This window comes from Schistocerca americana, chromosome 5 (genome assembly GCF_021461395.2).
Source record: "Schistocerca americana isolate TAMUIC-IGC-003095 chromosome 5, iqSchAmer2.1, whole genome shotgun sequence".
Lineage (NCBI taxonomy): Eukaryota > Metazoa > Arthropoda > Insecta > Orthoptera > Acrididae > Schistocerca > Schistocerca americana.
In genome coordinates this window covers 262644537-262667066 of record NC_060123.1, presented here as the reverse complement: position 1 = coordinate 262667066, position 22530 = coordinate 262644537, and positions in this window count along the sequence as shown.

Here is a 22530-nt window from a genome sequence, read left to right as displayed (position 1 = left end):
GAGAGCTGTGACTATAGTATGCATTGTTGTAAATACCACCGCCCAAACTGCACCTGTCGTGGGTAGTCCTTCTCTCGTAATGCCTGGACGTTCTTTAGAGGTTACAGGTACAGCCGGGGTTCACGGACAACACGCTACACGCCACACCCGCGTGCAGAGCCTGTCACCTGCCGAGTGCTGGTTGTTGGGTCCTCTCCGAACACTGTGATCACGTCCTCCTTCAACTGCATAGTTTGTGCAGATCTTGGACCTAACAGTGGACAAGCATTATACTGGTGATAGTATTCACAAGTACCAAGCACAAAGCACTGCTACTTTACTGTGCAGTGGACACACGTTAGGCAGAAAATACGTACATGCAAATGGATGTATCACTCATCACCCAGAACATTTACCTCATAATTGATATGTCCACCTTCTGCACGGATAAAAGTGACGAAGCGTAGTGGCTTGTAAGCAGATCGCTGGATGGAGTTTTCACGACATCTGCACACACAAGTTGCCTAATTACCGTAAATTGCGGAGGCGATGAGATCTAAAGTCATGTTCAGTCACATCCCAGATGTGTTCGATCGGGGTCAGGTCAGTGGAGTTGAGGGGCCAGCGCGTCAATTGGAACTCCACACTGTGCTCCTCGAACAAGTCCATCATACTCCTGGCCTTGTGACATGGCGCACTATCTTGTTGAAAAATGATATTCCCGTCGGGAAATACGACCGTCATGAAGGGGTGTACGTGGTTTGCAACTAGTCTGCCATATTCCTTGGCCGTCACTGTGCCTTGCACGAGCTCAATTGGACCCATGGATGCCTACGTAAACATTCCTCGGAGAATAATGGAGCCTCCAGCTTGTCTTCATCCCACAGTACAGGTGTCAAGGAGATGTTCCCCTGGAAAACGACGGATTCGTGCCCTCCCATTGGCATGATGAAGAAGGTATCGGGATTCATCAGACCATGCAACGCCCTGCCACTGCACCATCCTCCAGTGCAGAAGATCACGTGCCCATTGCCGATGTCATGGTGTTAGCATTGGCACATGCTTGGGCCGTCGTCAGCAGAGGCTCATCATTAGGAGTGTTCGGTGCACTGTGTTCAGGCACACAAGTATTCTGCCCAGCATTTATGTCTGATGTTAGTTCCCCCACAGTTCGCTGCCTGTCCAGTTCTACCAGTCTGCCCAGCCTACAATGTCCGACATGTGTGTCTGGGAGTGGACGCCCAACCTCACGACGTGGTTTCACCTTGGTTTCGCCACGTGTTGAAGATATAACAGCACTCCTCGAACACCCGACAAGTGGTGCAGTTTCCGAAATGCTCATCTCGAGACTCTGGGTCATTACAAAGTGCCCTCGTTCAAACTCAGACAGATCGTCAGTTTCCCTGCTGTACAACAAAGGCAGTACCCTCACTGATAATACATACACCGTTCGTGTGTTCGACTAGCAGTTATTTCTTACCAGGTGACTCTGCTATACCTGGATGGTTTTATATCGGTAGTAGGTCGGCGGTCATGTTGTTCTGGCTGATCAGTATATTTACGATGTACTCCTAAGATATACCGAGCTCGAACAACCCTGAAAATTTTGTTTATATCTTCATCCATTTCTGAGATAAAACATGTCAGCCGTATCAGCGGCTGTGTAATAGTACATGGCACGCTGCTTCAACAACGTCGGGTGCGCACAAGGTGTAGAGGAATGGAGAGTATGCATAGGAATATTATTAGGCTCAGGTCGCCCATGGCAAAAGGGTTGCACACCTTCTGTATTCAGATTTTTTTTTTTTTGGTCATCAGTCTACTGACTTGTTTGATGCGGCCCGTCACGAATTCCTTTCCTGTGCTAACCTCTTCATCTCAGAGTAGCACTTGCAACCTACGTCCTCAATTATTTGCTTGACGTATTCCAATCTCTGTCTTCCTCTACGGTTTTTGCCCTCTACAGCTCCCTCTAGTACCATGGAAGTCATTCCCTCATGTCTTAGCAGATGTCCTATCATCCTGTTCCTTCTCCTTATCAGTGTTTTCCACATATTCCTTTCCTCTCCGATTCTGCGTAGAACCTCCTCATTCCTTACCTTATCAGTCCACCTAATTTTCAACATTCGTCTATACCACATCTCAAATGCTTCTATTCTCTTCTGTTCCGGTTTTCCCACAGTCCATGTTTCACTACCATACAATGCTGTAATCCAGACGTACATCCTCAGAAATTTCTTCCCCAAATTAAGGCCGGTATTTGATATTAGTAGACTTCTCTTGGCCAGAAATTTCTTTTCTGCCATAGCGAGTCTGCTTTTGATGTCCTCCTTGCTCCATCCGTCATTGGTTATTTTACTGCCTAGGTAGCAGATTTCCTTAACTTCATTGACTTCGTGACCATCAATCCTGATGTTAAGTTTCTCGCTGTTCTCATTTCTACTACTTCTCATTACCTTCGTCTTTCTCCGATTTACTCTCAAACCATACTGTGTACTCATTAGATTGTTCATTCCGTTCAGCAGATCATTTAATTCTTCTTCACTTTCACTCAGGATAGCAATGTCATCAGCGAGTCGTATCATTGATATCCTTTCACCTTGTATTTTAATTCCACTCCTGAACCTTTCTTTTATTTCCATCATTGCTTCCTCGATGTACAGATTGAAGAGTAGGGGCGAAAGGCTACAGCCTTGTCTTACACCATTTTTAATACGAGCACTTCATTCTTGATCGTCCACTCTTATTATTCCCTCTTGGTTGTTGTACGTATTGTATACGACCCGTCTCTCCCTATAGCTTACCCCTACTTTTTTCAGAATCTCGAACAGCTTGCACCATTTTATATTGTCGAACGCTTTTTCCAGGTCGACAAATCCTATGAAAGTGTCTTGATTTTTCTTTAGCCTTGCTTCCATTATTAACCGTAACGTCAGAATTGCCTCTCTCGTCCCTTTACTTTTCCTAAAGCCAAACTGATCGTCACCTAGCGCATTCTCAATTTTCTTTTCCATTCTTCTGTATATTATTCTTGTAAGCAGCTTCGATGCATGAGCTGTTAAGCTGATTGTGCGATAATTCTCGCACTTGTCAGCTCTTGCCGTCTTCGGAATTGTGTGGATGATGCTTTTCCGAAAGTCAGATGGTATATCGCCAAACTCATATATTCTACACACCAACGTGAATAGTCGTTTTGTTGCCACTTTCCCCGATGATTTTAGAAGTTCTGATGGAATGTTATCTATCCCTTCTGCCTTATTTGACCGTAAGTCCTCCAAAGCTCTTTTAAATTCCGATTCTAATACTGGATCCCCTATCTCTTCTAAATCGACTCCTCTTTCTCCTTCTATCACATCAGACAAATCTTCAGCCTCATAGAGGCTTTCAATGTATTCTTTCCACCTATCTGCTCTCTCCTCTGCATTTAACAGTGGAATTCCCGTTGCACTCTTAATGTTATCACCGTTGCTTTTAATGTCACCAAAGGTTGTTTTGACTTTCCTGTATGGTGAGTCTGTCCGTCCGACAATCATATCTTTTTCGATGTCTTCACATTTTTCCTGCAGCCATTTCGTCTTAGCTTCCCTGCACTTCCTATTTATTTCATTCCTCAGCGACTTGTATTACTGTATTCCTGATTTTCCCGGAACATGTTTGTACTTCCTCCATTCATCAATCAACTGCAGTATTTCTTCTGTTACCCATGGTTTCTTCGCAGCTACCTTCTTTGTACCTATGTTTTCCTTCCTAACTTCTGTGATGGCCCTTTTTAGAGATGTCCGTTCCTCTTCAACTCTACTGCCTACTGCGCTATTCATTATTGCTGTATTAATAGCGTTAGAGAACTTCAAACGTATCTCGTCATTCCTTAGTACTTCCGTATCCCAGTTCTTTGCGTATTGATTCTTCCTGACTAATGTCTTGAACTTCAGCCTACTCTTCATCACTACTATATTGTGATCTGAGTCTATATCTGCTCCTGCGTACGCCTTACAATCCAGTATCTGATTTCGGAATCTCTGTCTGACGATGATGTGATCTAATTGAAATCTTCCCGTATCTCCCGGCCTGTTCCAAGTATACCTCCTCCTCTTGTGATTCTTGAACAGGGTATTCGCTATTACTAGCTGAAACTTGTTACAGAACTCAATTAGTCTTTCTCCTCTTTCATTCCTTGTCCCAAGCCCATATTCTCCTGTAACCTTTTCTTCTACTCCTTCTCCTACAACTGCATTCCAGTCGCCCATGACTATTAGATTTTCGTCCCCCTTTACATACTGCATTACCCTTTCAATATCCTCATACACTTTCTCTACCTGTTCATCTTCAGCTTGCGACGTCGGCATGTATACCTGAACTATCGTTGTCGGTGTTGGTCTGCTGTCGATTCTGATTAGAACAACCCGGTCACTGAACTGTTCACAGTAACACACCCTCTGCCCTATCTTCCTATTCATAACGAATCCTACACCTGTTATACCATTTTCTGCTGCTGTTGATATTACCCGATACTCATCTGACCAGAAATCCTTGTCTTCCTTCCACTTCACTTCACTGACCCCTACTATATCTAGATTGAGCCTTTGCATTTCCCTTTTCAGATTTTCTAGTTTCCCTACCACTTTCAAGTTTCTGACATTCCACTCCCCGACTCATAGAACGTTATCCTTTCGTTGATTATTCAATCTTTTTCGCATGGTAACCTCCCCCTTGGCAGTCCCCTCTCAGAGATCCGAATGGGGGATTATTCCGGAATCTTTTGCCAATTGAGAGATCATCATGACACTTCTTCAAATACAGGCAACATGTCCTGTGGATACACGTTACGTGTCTTTAATGCAGTGGTTTCCATTGCCTTCTGCATCCTCATGTCGTTGATCATTGCTGATTCTTCCGCCTTTAGGGGCAATTTCCCACCCCTAGGACAAGAGAGTGCCCTGAACCTCTATCCGCTCCTCCGCCCTCTTTGACAAGGCCGTTGGCAGACTTCTTATGCCGGAAGTCTTCGGTCGCCAATGCTGATTATTTATCAAAATTTAAGCAGTTTTGGGGATCGAACACGGGACCTAAAACGTTTTGATTATGAATCAAAGACGCTACCCCCCCCCCCCTTTTTTTTAAGGTTAGGGCTATCCGTTGCCACCTTTTTTTTATATGATTACATTTAGGGAGCGTGTACAAATGAGAATTCTAGTAACTAAGTGTTACAAGTAAGTGTTACAACAACAAAGGTGGCATAAAAGAGTAATCAAAAAAATAAAAATATAAACCACTGATGTAATTCTAACTAAAAGGTTCTTCAATAATGTAACTGGTTCCACTTGGAGCCTTGCCATCGTTATCTGAAATCTCCAATAGCGCCCTTGAAGGGCATCTGCAACGGAGGCATTCTGCTTCGCTAGTGCCTCAAGGAAAACAGTATCCTTGCAGCAGCTTGTCTCTTCCTTTGGTCATGGCTGACAAGGCAGAACGTTGAGCCGTTAGTGTGATGCGGCACAGCACATTAACCACAGCCTGGCACTCCCCAGCTGAGTGGGGGGTTAACGAAAACGCTGCGTAAATAATTTGCGAAGAGCGTACGGTATTTCGGTGTGCGTTCGAGGGCATTGTGAGCATTTTGTAGGAACCACCAGTAATCAAGCTGCTCTTTCTCTCCGTCGCTAAAGATGTGGGCTACGGTAAGTCCTTTGAACCATGTAAGCGCATGATATTTTGCAGCCGGAAAGTAAGATTCATCGGGACAGAGTAGGGTCTGCGGGTCAATCATATCAGGTGTGACCCGGAGGTAACAAGCCAATATCTTCTGTGTTAGTCGCCAAACTCCGGACGATGATGCGCAAGTAAAACGATGTTCATCGGTATCCAAAAGGTGACAATCTGAGCAATAAGGGGAGTCTGCCAGTCCAATAGTGTGAAGTCGCTGGCGTGTGGCATATTTTTTGTTGGCGATCTGATACCACTTCGAACGCACCGTGGATGACAGAAAGTGGTGGTGTATCGTTTTCCACACTCTTGGCCAGTGAACCGTAGGGTACTTGTTTTCCACCGCGTTATGGTGAACAGCCCGCAGAAGGTTGGTATAAAAATCTTTCGCCTTTGGTGGACGTGTGGCGGAGAGGTTCAAGCTGACATAGCTGTAATCAAGAATGAAGGTCGACACATGGGAGAGCTGTGGTGCGACGTGGGCAACCGACACCGGCGGGACGTTAGAGGCTGGCATCAGAACCTGTAGTAAACGACCCGTGAGAGAGGTATATTGACTTTGCCATCGTTTCCTCATGTTGCTCATGTAAAGGGCAGCTGCTCTCGCCCTGACGTTGACCAATCCCAGCCCTCCTTTGTGCACTGGGAGGGTAAGAGTGTCGTATCGTACTTTAAAGATATGACCGGCGGAAACGTAGTAACTGAAGGCCGCCTGAAGCCGGCGACCTATCTGCAGCGGTAGTGGGAGGACCTGTGCCACGTGGTTGAGTTTGGATGCTACGTAGAGGTTCAGGTATTCAACACGTTGTAGCTGATTCAAGTCCCGGAGCAGGTTCTGTCGCACCATTGCGCGTATGATCTGTAATAACCGTCGGTAGTTTGCTGCAGCTGTTTTACGTACATCTTTCTTGAACGTGATTCCCAAATATCGCAGATCAGAAACTGGTGGGAGGGGAGCGAGGGCTTCCGGTTCGAGACCACGCCCAATGTCCAACGCCGCCGACTTGTTGATGTTTAGAAGACTGCCTGCGGCCTGTCCGTATCGCTCAATCCAGGTTAGTACGCTTCGAACTTCGTCATTGGAACGAACCAGCAGTAGCAGGTCGTCAGCGTATGTCCTATAGCGAAAGGTGACGTCCCGCAGCGTGATGCCAGATAGGCGGTGGTTAAGGCCCCCTAGGAGTGGCTCGAATGCGATTGCATAAAGGTAGGTAGAAAGGGGACAACCCTGTCGTAGAGACCTCTTAATGGATACTGGTCCTACCGTCCTACCATTGACCTGGACGTGTGAGCTGGCTGCGGTCCAAAGACGCCGTAGGGTGTCGATGAGGCCCGGGGGGAATCCCATACAGTCCATCACTCGTAGGAGGAAGTTGTGGTGCACTCTATCAAAGGCGCGGTTGAAATCGACGGAGACGATCGCCGCTCTCAGACGGCACGCAGAAGCGATCGCTATTAAGTCCCTGCAGTCACGGGTGGCCATGTGTATGTTGGCTTCTCCCCCCTGCGACGTCTGTTCTGGAGCGAGGATCAGCGGCAAAGTCGTCTTAATTCGGCTCGCCATAATCCTGGTGAAAATCTTGCAATCGGCGTTCAGCATTGTAAGCGGCCGATAGTCGTTAATCGATAGCCCTCCACCTGGCTTGTGTACTGGTATGAGGAGACCTTCTACAAACGCTGGCGGCACAACACAGTCTGGAGACATAAGTTCGCGGAACATTATAACCCAGCGAGGCATCATGATGTCACGGAAAGTCCGGTAGAATCGATGGGCAATCCATCAGGTCCAGGAGATTTATTGGCCGCACCTTTGTCCACGGCGTCTTCGACTTCTTCGAGTGAGATTTCCTCTGTTAGTGCATTCATGGTAGCCTCGTCGATAGTACGTGTTATCTGCTGTAACACTTCAGTAGTGGCCTCGTCAATGACGGTTCTTTCCTTGTAAAGATGACGAAAATGATCCTCCACCGCCCTTACTATGGTTGCTTGGGTCGTACATAAGCGACCGTCGTGTGTCCTGAGTTGTGTGATTAAATGTTGACGTTGTCGGCGCTTATCCGCCACAACGTGGTGCATAGTGGGTTCCTCTGCAACCGTTCGGTCGTGCCGTCGCGAGCGGACTACTGCACCTTCTAGTCGACGCTTCGTCAATGATAGTATGTGAGCCTTGATTCTGCTTTGGTCATGTTGTCTCTCCGGGGAAGGGGGTAAGGCGTCGAGGTCCCTGAGTGCCGCGTAGTAAAAATCGAGGGTCTGTCGATGCCACTCGCATAAGTGTCCTACGGATTGCTGGTTTGGCACAGAGGAGCCACCACTCCAGGGTCGAGGTGTATCGTGGGTGGCGGCGTTCACAGTCAGTCCACGTTGCTGCAACTTGCCGACGGCAATCCAGGTCCTGGAGATGAGTTATGTTGAGCTTCCAAAAGCCATTGCTGCGCCAGACTTGTTGGGGGCGTAGGTGTATAGTGCAGATATAGGCACTGTGATCGGAATAGGCTTGAGGCCATAATTCGGCGTCCACCACACCTTGTGTGAGATCGTGTGACACATATATGCGGTCAAGTCGGCTGGCCGAATGACTGGTAAGATGAGTGTGGCCAGAGCGGTTACCGTGGACATTTTCCCACGTGTCGCACAAGTGAAGTTCTTGAATCATCGCACCCAGTTCCGGACAAGGCATGTAATGTGGGATTTGGTCCTTGGGGTGAAGTACGCAATTAAAATCGCCGGCGAAGACGCTGTGGTCGTATCGTCCAAGGAAAAGGGGAGCGACATCTGTGGAGTAGAATCTGGCTCGGTCGTGGCGTCTTGTGGTACCTGACGGCGCGTAAACATTAATGAATTGGGTGTTGAGCGCCGTAAATGTTATTCCTCGTGCGGAGGGAAGAAACGTGACGTCGGTAACTTCAATACCTTCACGCACTAATATTGCCACTCCGGTGTCTGCAGGGCTACCGGGCGTCACGTGTGTGGCGTAACCGTAAAAGTGCGGGAGTGCAGTCGTTTTCACTTCTTGGAGGAAAGCAAAGTCAACTCCCATGGCTCGTATGGTTTCTTTCAAAAGTTGGATCTTGACAGGAGAACTGATCATGTTGATATTCATTGTCGCCAGGCGGTAAGCCTGGCAACGCGTTGTTTGGGCGAGGTTATCCATGTTGAAGTTGGAGAGAAGCGAACATCGGAAGTGATGTCACCCCCCGCCGAACGCGGTCCTCCTTGTGCTGCTTATGCTGCATGATCCGGCGGCGCCTCAGCTGGCCGCGGATCGGGATCTTGTGTCTCGACGTCCTCGGCCCACGAAGAGGGCGCGGATGTCTGTTCATGTTCCATAGCCTCGGAATGTTTGGTAGTAAGGGACCGGGCGACTTCGCTGCCTGCACTGGTACCTTCCCGCTGCTCACTGTTTCTGTCAATGGGCTGATGTTCGAAAGCTGCATGTTTTTCTGTCTGTTCTGCAAGGTTGGAGTCAGTGGAAACAGCCTCAGCTTCGCGGCTGGCTTCTTGAGTGGTCAGTTGTTCTTCCCCGGCCGAATGCGAACCGCTGTGTTCCGACACGGTCCGACGACGGCGCTTTCGGCGTTTCGGTGATCGCTGTTTCCGTGAATGGCCTTCATTGTCAGAAGACGGCACTGACTCACGCTCCACCGGAGCAAAAGCTTCGGTCGGTACAATAAGGGAATCAATTGCCATCTTGCCGGCGTCAATGTCTGTCGCGTTCGGTAGCTCCAGAGTCGTAGTACTATTTTCCACCACTGGCCAGGTCGGCGGATCATCCAGGTTTTTGTCCGTGGAAAGTGATTCTTGTACCGCTGAAGCAGTCGCCCGTGTCTGTTGTGTGGAGAACGTCGTGAGCGCCGCCGCGTAAGTCACGGGTAGAACAGTCTTCGCCGCTGGTGGTGCAACGTCCTTCGGTGGGAGTTGTGTGATCCGACGCTGGAGGCACTCGGAACGAAGGTGTCCTTCTTTGCCGCATCCGGAACACGTCTTCGGCTGGCCGTCATAAATAACTATGGCCCGGCATCCTCCTATCTGTAGATAGGATGGCACGTGTCGTTGGAGATCTATGCGCACTTGGCGTACTGCATTGAGTACTGGATACGTCTTAAACTGGGTCAATTTTTCAGCCACGTGTTCGTGTACCGTGCCGTAGGGGCGGAGCGCCGCTACAACTTCTGCCGCCGGGAGTTCAAATGGAAGTTCGAATATGCGGATAGTCCGCAGTCCCATTGTGGCATGACCGACCTCGACGTTGCCAACATTTCCATCTGCGTGGCAGAAGCGGAGTTCTTGTTTCATCTCACGAAGCACCTTGTCGCATGTAGTTTCGTTTATGAGCTTTACATAGACCGTGCTACTGACGATCGAAAAGCCGGGATCTGGGCTTCCTCTTTTAAAAAGCGTTCGACTTCGAGCGCCTTTGGTCGGGTAAAGACGTTCCGAAATGTGAATTTCAAGGTTGATCTTCTGTATTGGTTTGCCCTGGTCTTGTAGCGCTACGGCGTTACGTTAGTGTCGGCCGAAGAAAGTAAACAAGGCGCACGGGCTCTCTCTGACAGCGGAGAGCACACACCACACGTCTGCTTCGCTCGGCTGCGAGAGCCACACTGTCCCCTAGACCCCGAGGAGCTTCTCGTATTCAGATACCAAAACAAATCGGAACAGACCGTCACAACAGTTTGTCGTCAGACTTCGATGTTTCTCAGCGCCCAAGCCGTGCAGTTACGGGTACTGGATTCTTCTTGAAAAACGACCAGTTTGCCTTCCCGGACGACACAGCAAGTGCTGTCGATGTTATTTGGCACACCCTGTATACAGTTTTAACACGACCAGCAGAAAAGTGCTATCAATGCACAAAAACGCGAACGTTTCCTTTTTATTTAAAAGACTCTGAGTCAAAAGTGGGATAACAGCTGCCTCATTCCATCTTCCTCAGCACCCTTAAAAATTTCCCCAAAATTTAGTATGCAAACATATTCGCGTGTTTTTAAATACAACTCACTTCAAACTCCCAAGAGCTCCCCTAACTGTAACTCACTCACAACCACTAGTCAATCGCTGAAGTCGCTCATGTCCGTTCACTCCCAGTTGGCCTCTCTTACTCAGTCATTACCCCTCTGCGTGTCACTGTCGTTGCCTCCTGTCTCACAGCCACAGCTCCCTTCGTTCTGCCCTACTACTGCAGTCTCCTCTCCCTGCACTATCTCCCTCTCGCTCTCTCTTACTCCCAATATCTGATTCCTTCCTTTCTAGTGCTGCTGTCTCTTCTCAGTGTTACCATCTGACTCTTCCTTGTTGTCATAATATACAGTCTCTAATAATCACTGGCTCTCCCCCCCCCCCCTCCCACCTCCCCTCCTTGGCACTGTTTCCTTCAAATGGTTCAAACTGCTCTGAGCACTATGGGACTTAACATCTGATGTCATCAGTCCCCTAGAACTTAGAACTACTTAAACCTAACTAACCTAAGGACATCACACACATCCATGCCCGAGGCAGTATTCGAACCTGCGACCGTAGCGGTCGCGCGGTTCCATACTGTAGTGTCTAGAACCGCTCGGCCACTCCGTCCGGCTAAAACCATAGTGCTTAGACCATTTAAACCAGAGCGCGTTTGCTAACAGCAAGGCATTTCCTGTAGCTCCTTTCCTGGACTCGTGGCCGTTTCTGTTGGAGCCTAGACGACTGGAAAATAATTGCCTGGTAAGATGAGTCCCGATTTCAGTTGGTAAGAGTTGATGGTAGAGTTCGCGTCTGACGGAGACCTCACATAGTCACAGATCCAAGTTGTCAACAGGGCGCTGTGTAAGCTGTTGGCAGCTCCATAATGGTTTGGGCTATGTTTACATGGCCTGAACAGATGTCCGGAAATGGCTACGTTTGGCTACTTGGAGACCATTTGCAGCCGTTCGTGGAGTTTATGTATCATTTTCATATTCCCAAACAATGATGGGATTTTTGTGGGTGACAACGCGCCATGTCACCGGGCCAGAATTGTTCTCAGGTGGTTTGAAGAACGTTCTGAAGAGTTGGAGCTAATGATATGGCCATCCAAATTGCCCAGTATGAATCTCATCGAAAACTAATGGGACATAATCGAGAGACTGATTCGTGCACAACATCCTGCACCGGCAACACTTTCGCAATTAAGGACGGCTATAGGGGCAGCACGGCTCAGTATCTCAGCAGGAGACTTCCAGGGACCTGTTGAGCCCGTGCTACGTCGATCCGCCGCACTACGCCGCGGAAAAGAAGTTGTACACGATATTAAGAGTTATTCCATGACTTTTGTCACGTCAGTGTAATGCGTGCGGTGGATTAAAGACTGGACAGTCTGAATATGGTCAGTAGACAGTTTTCCATTAAGCCAAATTCTGGGCTCGTACAGAAATTGCGCCTCAGGTAATACAATACATAAACAGTTTAAAATCCTCAACGTACAGAACAAAGTTCACACGAGTGACATAACGACAATGAAAGACGAGAAATGATTATATCTCGACAAAACCTTGGTATCAGAGAAACGAATTTGCTGTTTCCCTGGTCCCACTCTGCCACAGCCGATTTACCTATGGTACGAGGAAACCACCAAATTCGTTTCTACGATACTACAGTTTTGTCGTTGTCCAATCATTACGACGCTAGGCTGTTCAGAGAGGGCATAGAAATTCAGTAGCATAAAAACAAATTCTAAATAAAAGCAGAAGGTTTAAAATTAGACAAGCTGTGAGCCTTAGTGCTAAATAAAACCAACAACGCGAACTCTTCCCCACCACAAGTTCCGAAACACACGTCGGCCCAGCATCACGCTCTTAGGCGGCAGTCTGACGTCACGACCCGACCGCTGCGTGGCTTACGGAGCTCGTTTCGATTTGAAATTGCAGTCCGAGATCTTATAGCACCTGATGATGTCTCCAGCATTAAAAGGCGAAACGTTAGGAACAGGAACGTGCCTTGGACCAGGGCCTGAGGTCAGTAAAACAAAATTTCCAACTACGCAAATACTCGCCGTGAAAACTTGGTCGTACGAGTGAAACCACGGTACAGACGCAGTATTTATCCTACTTCTGTTCTCTCTGGAACTGCGGCAGCTGGTGTTTCGCCTGAAGGGCGGCGTTCTGCGATAAGGCGGGGCCTGGGCTGGCAGGTGTGGCCACGTTTGTCCCTGCCTGCGACGCGCCGCGCTGGCGACACCTGCTTCCTGAGGCGGGGACGCCGCACGCCGTGGTTCCGGCGCCGCACAACCTCCAGCCCCACAGCTGGGTTCTGCACGCTCCGACACAGTACTGCAGCACCGCCCTGTACATATACCACTGCATCCTGAAAATGAGTTCTAACTGACTCACTGACTGCTCTGTCGGTTCGTGGTAGAATATCTTATACAGGGTGGTCCATTGATCGTGACCGGGCCAAATATCTCACGAAATAACCGTCAAAAGAAAAAACCACAAAGGACGAAACTTGTCTAGTTTGAAGGGGGAAACCAGGTGGCGCTCTGGTTGGCCCGATAGATGGCGTAGCCATAGGTCAAACGGATATCAATTGCCTTTTTTTTAAAAATAGGAACCCGCATTTTTATTACATATTCTTGTCGTATGTAAAGAAACATCAATCTTTTAGCTGGACCACGTTTTTCGCTTTGTGATAGATGGCGCTGCAATAGTCACACACATATGGCTCACAATTTTAGACGAACAGATGGTAACAGATAGGTTTCTTAAATTAAAATATAGAACATCGCTACGTTTGAACGTATTTCTGTTGTTCCAATGTGATACATGTACCTTTGTGAACTTAACATTTCTGAGAACGCATGCTGTTCCAGTGTGATTACCTGTAAATACCACATTGCCGGCCGGAGTAGCCGAGCGGTTCTAGGCGCTACAGTCCGGAGCCGCGCGCCCGCTAAGGTCGCAGGTTCGAATCCTGCCTTGCGCATGGATCTGTGTGATGTCCTTAGGTTAGTTAGGTTTAAGTAGTTCTAAGTTATAGGGGACTGATAACCTCAGAAGTTAAGTCCCATAGTGCTCAGAGCCATTTGTTTTGTAAATACCACATTAATGCAATAAATGCTCGAAATGATGTCCGTCAACCTCACTGCATTTGGCAACACGTGTTACGACATTCCTCTCAACAGCGAGTAGTTCGCCTTCAGTAATGTGCGCACATGGCTATAGTGGCTCTGAGCACTATGGGACTTAACATCTATGGTCATCAGTCCCCTAGAACTTAGAACTACTTAAACCTAACTAACCTAAGGACAGCACACAACACCCAGCCATCACGAGGTGTGCGCACATGCATTGACAATGCGCTGACGTATGTTGTCAGGCGTTGTCGGTCGATCACGAAGCGAATATCCTTCAACTTTACCCACAGAAAGTAATCCGGGGACGTCAGATCCGGTGAACGTGCGGGCCATGGTATGGTGCTTCAACGACCAATCCACCTGTCATGAAATATCCTATTCAATACCGCTTCAACCGCACGCGCATATTATGCCGGTTTACGTTACCCTTGTTGGTGAACTACGCTTTGTCGCTAAATAGAACGCGTGAAAAAAATCTGTCATCGTCCCGTAATTTCTCTTCTGACCAGTGGCAGAACTGTACACGACGTTCAAAGTCGTCGCAATGCATTTCCTGGTGCATAGAAATATGGTACTGGCGCAATCGATGTTGATGTAGCATTCTCAACACCGACGTTTTTGAGATTCCCGATCCTCGCGCAATTTGTCTGCGACTGATGTGCGGATTAGCAGCTAAAACACCTACTTAGGCATCATCATTTGTTGCAGGTCGTGGTTGACGTTTCCTTAAATAACGTAACTATCCGGCGAACGGTCCGGACACTTGGATGATTTCGTCTAGCATACCGACCAGCATACATAGCACACACCCGTTGGGCATTTAGATCACAATAGCCATACATCAACACGATATCGACCTTTTCCGCAATTGGTAAACGGTCCATTTTAACACGGGTAACGTATCACGGAGCAAATACCGTCCGCACTGGCGGAATGTTACGTCATACCACGTACTTACACGTTTGTGACTATTACAGCGCCATCTATCACAAAGCGAAAAAAGTGGTCCAACTAAAACATTCATATTTCTTTACATACTACACGAAAATGTAATAAAATGTGGGTTACTATTTAAAAAAACGCAGTTGGTATCCGTTTGACCTATGGCAGGGCCATCTAGTGGACCAACTTTAGCGCCATCTGGTTTCCCCCTTTGTTTGATGCTTATTTCGTGACATATTTGGCCGGTCACTATCAATGGACCAGCCTGTACATTACGTGTCAAAACACACCCAACACTAGTGTAATATTCTACGATATTTATTGTTTATTTGACAAATCGGTTTTCGGCTGTTGCACCATCATCTGGTGCAAAGACAAATATCTGATGCAATGACATTTTGTATGATAAAGGATTTTATACTAGTGTACCTAAAGAGATGACAAATGTTTCCGTTAGAGATAGGAATACAACTAGAGAAATTATTTCAATATAAATGAGATTTAAGGTCATTTATCTAGGGTAAAATATGTGACACATTAACTAATAAACTATATAAAAATTACAACAATTGTCCACAGAACAATATAAATTGAACAATAAACATTGGTGACATGTTCCAAGGGAGAGGCTGAACAAAATAACCTTGTCTTTAATAGGCCATAAATCACTAGTGACATTAAGCAGGTAAATCAAGGCACTGTGATTATAAAAACTATTTTTTTTTAATCTCGACAGCAGTAACTGAAATAAAGGAAATATGCGGTATATATTGGTAGGAGGGGTAATTTACAAAGTGGCCTAGATGGGATCATGAGTAGTATATACAGTTAGAAAAGGCAAGTAACGGAACTGTGTCTGGTCATCAGTTCTAAGCATGGGAATATGGACATGTGTCTACTAATTTCCGTTATTTCAAGGTAACCTTGATAGATGTGATGCACCTTGTAAATATGGCTTTTTTTAAGCAAGTGGTCTGCAAAAGTAGTCTCCTTTCATACATTTCCTTCTCCTCTTTTGTTCCTTCAAGTGGGGGCATATAGCCTCGCTAGTCTTATCTATACAGAATTTGCCACAATTTAAGTAATTTTATGCATTTCATCCTTCACAAAGCTGGGTTACTGTCCTGACCATTGGGCAAAAAAGCGCAAATAGTGTTGTGCACTAAAGATGATGTTTTTCAGTTCCTGTATTAAAGGATTCTGGCTACGTTCAGTGAAACTTTTATTAAATATGGAATTGTGCACCATTTACAGCATTCTTGAGGTGGTGGATCGAGAACAGGATAAAGAAGAGAGTACTCCTGTTTTTTCTGCTTTTTGAGTGCTATAGAGTCCGCCAAGGTAGGAGGGTAGCCAATTTTTATGCTGTACATTTGATTGTATTTAATTGCATTTGGAATGCAATGGGATTTGGGAATGGATATTAGGCGACGTATCATTGAATGAAAGGTAGCATGTTAGTGGATCACTGGGTGTTGAAAATTGACAGGTGTTACAGTGTGGTAGAGTTTCTACAAATCTCGGTAATATACACATGATCATTGATGTCTGTTGTTAGATCTATTAATTTATGCAGCTACTTCCAAATTCCATTCTGAATTTTATACTGTTGTGTTTAGGATTTCACTGCTTGAGTATGTTTAAAGTTGTCTGGAAATACCTTTCCATTATAGCACAACGTACAATCAACATACCTAAATCGGTATCCAACCCTGGAAGAAAGCACATTATTTTCCAAAAAACAGTTTGTCAAAATTGTCCATGAAGATTTCGTAAGGATGTGACTGAGGGGTATTCCATAGCTAGACCACCAACAGTTTTTTATATCTCGCCATTGAAAAAGAAATAATTTTGTGTCAGGCAATTCCACATAGTTCAATCTGGCAGGGCAATATGCACCCACTTGGAGAAATACTAAAGACACTAAAAATCGCGAACGTAAACTGTACTTCTGAAGACCACCTGCTTAAAGAAGGCCATATTAACAAGGTGCAGATGAAGTATTACATCAAATCCACAGAGGAAGGAAGATGAACTATACTCAAATAATGGAAATTAATAAACATATGTCCATCTGCACTTGGTTAGTACTGAATGACCAGAAACAGTTACCTTATGTGCACTTTCTGACTGTAGATACTACTCATAATCCCAACCAGGTCATCTTGTAAACTACCCCTCTTACTCATATGCCCCATTTTTTCCTTTATTTCAGTTACTATCGTCGTGATAAAAAATGTTTACTTTCTATAGTCACAGACGCTTCACTCTCCTGCTTAATCTTACTAGTATATCTTACCTGTTTGTAATTTAGGAGCTATTAAAGCAAGATTATTTTGTTCAGCCACTCCTTTGAAACATGTAGCCAAGGTTTATTGTTACATTTATTATTTTCTCTGCACTATTGTTGAAATTTATATATAGCTCATTAGTTAATGTGTCACATATTTTACCTTAGTTAAATAATATTACATTGTATTTACACCGAAATAATTCCTCTCGCTTTATCCCCAAATATAACATCTCTGGAAATGAGTATACATCTAAATGCACTAGTTTAAAATCCTTGATCCTACAAAATATCACTGCATCTTGGTACCACATGATGGCGTAACAGCCGAAAACCGGCACACAATTTTAATCTGCCAGGAAGTTTCATATCAGCGCGCACACCACTGCAGAGTGAAAATCACATTCTAGAATTCTGTAATTATTTTTCTCTTTCTCTCTCTATTTCGGACACATAGCAAAATTCATCTGCTTCTTTTAATGTCCCGCTTCCTAATTTATCTTCGTCGTGGGCATATGATTTGATTCGAATGCCTTTCGTTGCCCTTATTTTATTTTTTTGATGTTCATCTCGTTTCCTCTTTTCAAGACATTGTCAATTTCATTCAACTTATCTCTCATGTCCTTTGCGGTTCCTGACGTAATTACCATGTTATTATCAAACCTTGAAGTTATTTTCTCCCTCATTAGTAAATACCTTCCCAAATTTGTCCTTGGTTTCCTTGCTCATTATACAGATAAAATACATCAACCGGAGGCTAAAACCATATCTTAGTCTCTTATCAACTAGTGCCTTTCTTTCATGTCCTTCAATTCTTATAACCCGCCTTCTATTTTCTGTACGATTTGTAAATAACTTTTCGCTCCCTGTATTTTATCCCTGACAACTTCATAATGTTAGCGATTACATTCGAATTAGCATTGTCGACGTACAGGAAACGTGGGTAAGTATCACAGACATAAATAAAATCAAATATATTGTAGCAAACTTAATAAAAAATACAAATGAATAAGTCTCACCTTTTAAAAACTGTTGCTATAAGTATGCTCATGAAATAAATTCTAGTATAGACTTATAAAAATATTAAAATAAAATCTCACGTTACATTCGCAAAATTATGTCTTGTATCAAATCAAAATTATGATCTTACACCTAATCACAATTTACATTCAAAAAAGTCAGGAGGAGTAAGTTTTGGTTCTGATAAAATGTAGGAAACCATTCAAAACTAAAGAAGAACAAATAATAATAAATGAAAAGTAAAAGTTGTAATTTAGCAAATCAATTACAGTACATATAGCAACTGAGATAATTCAAAGAAATAAGATGAAGCTAAGCTATATTCATATGAAATAGTTAAATGAACAGAACGGAAAGAATTTAGTGAGGAATACTTACGCTCAGTAAATAAATTAATAATTACCGGAGCAAAAACACCTAATCCAATATAACTTAACAAAAATACGTAAGAACTAAACATATTTAAGATAATAAGAATAAATAATGAATACAATAGAAAAATTGTTACATTACCTACGAAAGAATTAAAAACAGAGTTGATATTTGCAAAACGTTGTTTCGAAGACTAAGGTGCTTTGCTAGATGCCATGCCCTTTATTTCTCCATTTCAGTCAGCCTGTAAAAACGGAACTCATGTTTTAATGAGACATATGGGAAACACATGTCACACCAATAGAGATGAATATTTACTGTGTTGTACAATGAGACACATAAGAATCCTTCTTTCTATCGTTATATGGGGTTGACCTCACTCAACTGGAGGCATAGTTTGTTTCTTGGTGTGGATGTCATATTCTGAACTCAAAAGTGACGAGGTACCTCTAATAGAGTAACTTCCTCCATGTCCACCAGGATAGATTTCAAAAACGCCGGTCAGGTGACACATTTTTCCCCAAAACACATAAATTAGCCAACTCATAAAAATATCCGATGTAACAAGCTGGGCTATATGAAATGGAATGATAGAATGGGCTTAGTTGTAGGTAGTGCAATTTGTAAAGTTCTGTTCACTGGTAAGATAAAGAAATATGCAAGCCACCTGTAAAGAAGATAGCTTATGAAGTAGATAGCTTAGAAACACCCGTGCGGTCTAACGTAGTATTTTTTACATGCGTGGCGCCGATCACAAACAGGAATAACTGAAGATGTTGACAAGAAGCTCGAATGCTCATAGGTTTATTTGACTCAAGGAAAAATATCCTGGATGTGTTGAAAAACTAGAACTGGTAGAGGCTGATCCAATGGCTGTCTTGTGTGTCTCACCTTTTGTTCGATCAGGTTTATTCTGCCACTGAAAACTTGGAATATTAAGCGTCCAAACGTTATGGTTACTTGCATTGAGCCAAATTAACACAATTCATCTCGCGTCGTTGGTTACTGATCCATATAACACCGTACATCTTGTGTATTGGATCCCTACGTCGAAGGAAGATAGCTACTTTAGATTTAACATCTCGTTGTCATCGTGGTGATTAGAAACATACTAAATTCCGCACTGAACGAACATTAGATAGAAAATCTTTATTGGTATTTTTCAACTAACCCACATGACATTTGCCTATAACGATTTAGGAAAAACACGGAAACTTTTGCTGTAGACGCCGTGCGCGTAATAATCCCCACTTTTCACGAATGTGTGTCTAGAGCATTCTTCATGCCCACCTTGCCCGATTCATTCTTAAATCCGAATTACCAGTTACGCAGTAACATTTCTCTGAAGTTCCGCCCTATGCAAGAAACCTTTCTTTTTTCTTTTTTACCTAAACATATTTCTGCACTTTGTGGCGTATTTTTCAGTTCGTTTTTGTTTCTTATTCTGTCTGAATGACTTGATAACAATACGTGGAGGTTAGATGAATTTAATCTTAAACCAGTTCCTACATACAAAGGAGCGACACTTAGGGTTTTTCAAGTTGTTTTACGTGTTTACCTAAAGACACACATTACACGGTTGAGCCACGGAATGTTGTACTTTAATGGTATGTTTAAAATTTGGGGCTAATGTACCAAACAGAAAAACAAGTATTATAATTAAGCTCATTTCTCATACAAAACTCTTATTTTGTGGTTCAAATGGCTCTGAGAACTATGCAACTTAACTTCTCAGGTCATCAGTCAAATGGCTCTGAGCACTATGGGACTCAACTGCTGTGGTCATAAGTCCCCTAGAACTTAGAACTACTTAAACCTAACTAACCGAAGGACATCACACACATCCATGCCCGAGGCAGGATTCGAACCTGTGACCGTAGCGGTTGCTCGGTTCCAGACTGTAGCGCCTAGAGCCGCTCGGGCACTGCGGCCGGCAACTATCTCAACACACACGTACAATACTTGCCACGACGAACACGCACGTACGCAGCATAGCATATACATAATTACAATTTTTGCCTCGGAAGATAACATTGTCCCAGAAATAAAAAGGTTCCAATCCTACAGTTTCGACCACGGCTTTTGGAAGGTTTTCGTTGATAGTCAGGTAAATACCGGATGTAGTGGACTCCTTCCGTTGATTCCCAGTTTGGAACCACTCTGTCAAATATAGCTAGTGATTACACTTGACTTGGTCGCCAAGAGTATACTGTCTTTTCGTTTCACTTCTCATGATGCGTTTCGGTATCACTGTTATCGGATCTGACATTGTGAAGGCCTGTTTGTAATTAGACAAGATCATATGTATCGAAGTAGGGTCTGACGATGGTGATACCAAAGCACGACATGTGAAGAGAAAATGAAGAAAAAATATTTTTTGGTGAGCAAGACAAGTATAATGAATACTGCTTAACATGGTCTCAGACACGATGTCCCGGTACCACCTTGCCCGGTATTTGGCTGAACAGCCCGATCTCAAACAGCTCGATCTTCTTCTTAGAATGGAAACAAAGGTCTCATCTGCAAACAACAAAACGTTTATTTAATATTTGTCGTCCTTTTCAGACAGAAAACCGCTTGTTTTAATCTGGACAGATGACATTCATTTATTCCGTTGCGTATGTGTTTGAAGTGTGACGCATGGTTTCAAGGCATTCTTATCATCTAGATTGTTAGCCTGTGTGTGTGTGTGTGTGTGTGTGTGTGTGTGTGTGTGTGTGTGTTTGGGAGGGAGGCGAAAAGTGAATGTATTTGGAAGTGGGTAACAAATGTATTATCTTATGGTTTTATTAGTTTATTTGTACTGTTCTTTATACATGTTAAGCCGGCCGCTGTGGTCGAGCGGTTCAAGGCGCTCCAGCCCGGAACACCGCTGCTGCTACTGTCGCAGGTTCGAATCCTGCCTACGGAGTTTTAAGTGGTAAGTCTAGGGGACTGATGACCTCAGATGTTAAGTCCCATAGTGCTTAGAGCCATTTGAACCATTTATACGAGCTAAATAGTATTCTATTGCAGGGTGATATATATTCATTTATTTCGTTTTTCTATGAACTATGGATTTTTGTGTACGACAGTTGTCTTCTACTATTAAGTTTAAGTGCAAGTTACTACTAGTTTAGCCGGCCGGTGTGGCCGTGTGGTTCTAGGCGCGTCAGTCGGGAACCGCGTGACCGCTACGGTCGCAGGTTCGAATCCTGCCTCGGGCACGAATGCGTGTGATGTCCTTAAGTTAGTTAGGTTTAAATAGTTCTAAGTTCTAGGGGACTGATGACCACAGATGTTAAGTCCCATAGTGCTCAGAGCCATTTGAACCATTTTGAACTACTAGTTTCAAGAATTTTGTTATATGGCGATTCTTTGTTGTTAGTCCGCAGCTCGTGGTCTTGCGGTAGCGTTCTCGCTTCCCGCGCTGGGCGTCCCGGATTCGATTCCCGGCGGAGTCAGGTATTTTCTCTGGCTCGAGATGACTGGATGTTGTGTCTCTTTCATCATCATTTCATCATCATTGACTCGCACGTCGCCGAAGTGGAGTCAGCCAAAAAGGACTTGCAATTTCGGCGGCCGAACAGCCTGCATGGGGTCTCCCGGTCAACAATGCCGTACGAGCATTTTACTTCATTTCTGTGTTGTTAGATGCTCAAAATTTTGGAAATTTGTGGTAAGGTCTTATAGGACCAAACTGCTGATGTTATCGTTCCCCAAGCCTACACACAACTTAGAATAACTTACGCTATGGACAACACACGCATCCATGTCTGACGGAGGACTCGAACCTCGTATAGGGGGGGATTGCCGCACGGACCGTGACAAGGTGCCTCACAGTGCCTGGCGTTGGATGTTCAGGATTTATTAAGTGGGAGCTGTTGTGGCGTAACAAGACAGCTACGCCACACTGAAGTAGCCGAAAGGCACGCGTAATCTCACGTAGGCTAGATAGAGGTCTGAAACAGGATACGTAATGAATGGTAGCAAGAAAAGTACGTAGCTGCGTTAATATTTAACTTTTAATCCTTCATGTGAATACAGCATTCCTTGATGATACAAGTGAGACTATATCTTAAAATGGTTAATGGCGCCTTGCTAGGTCGTGGCCATTGACTTAGCTGAAAGCTATTCTAACGGTCTCTCGGCAAATGAG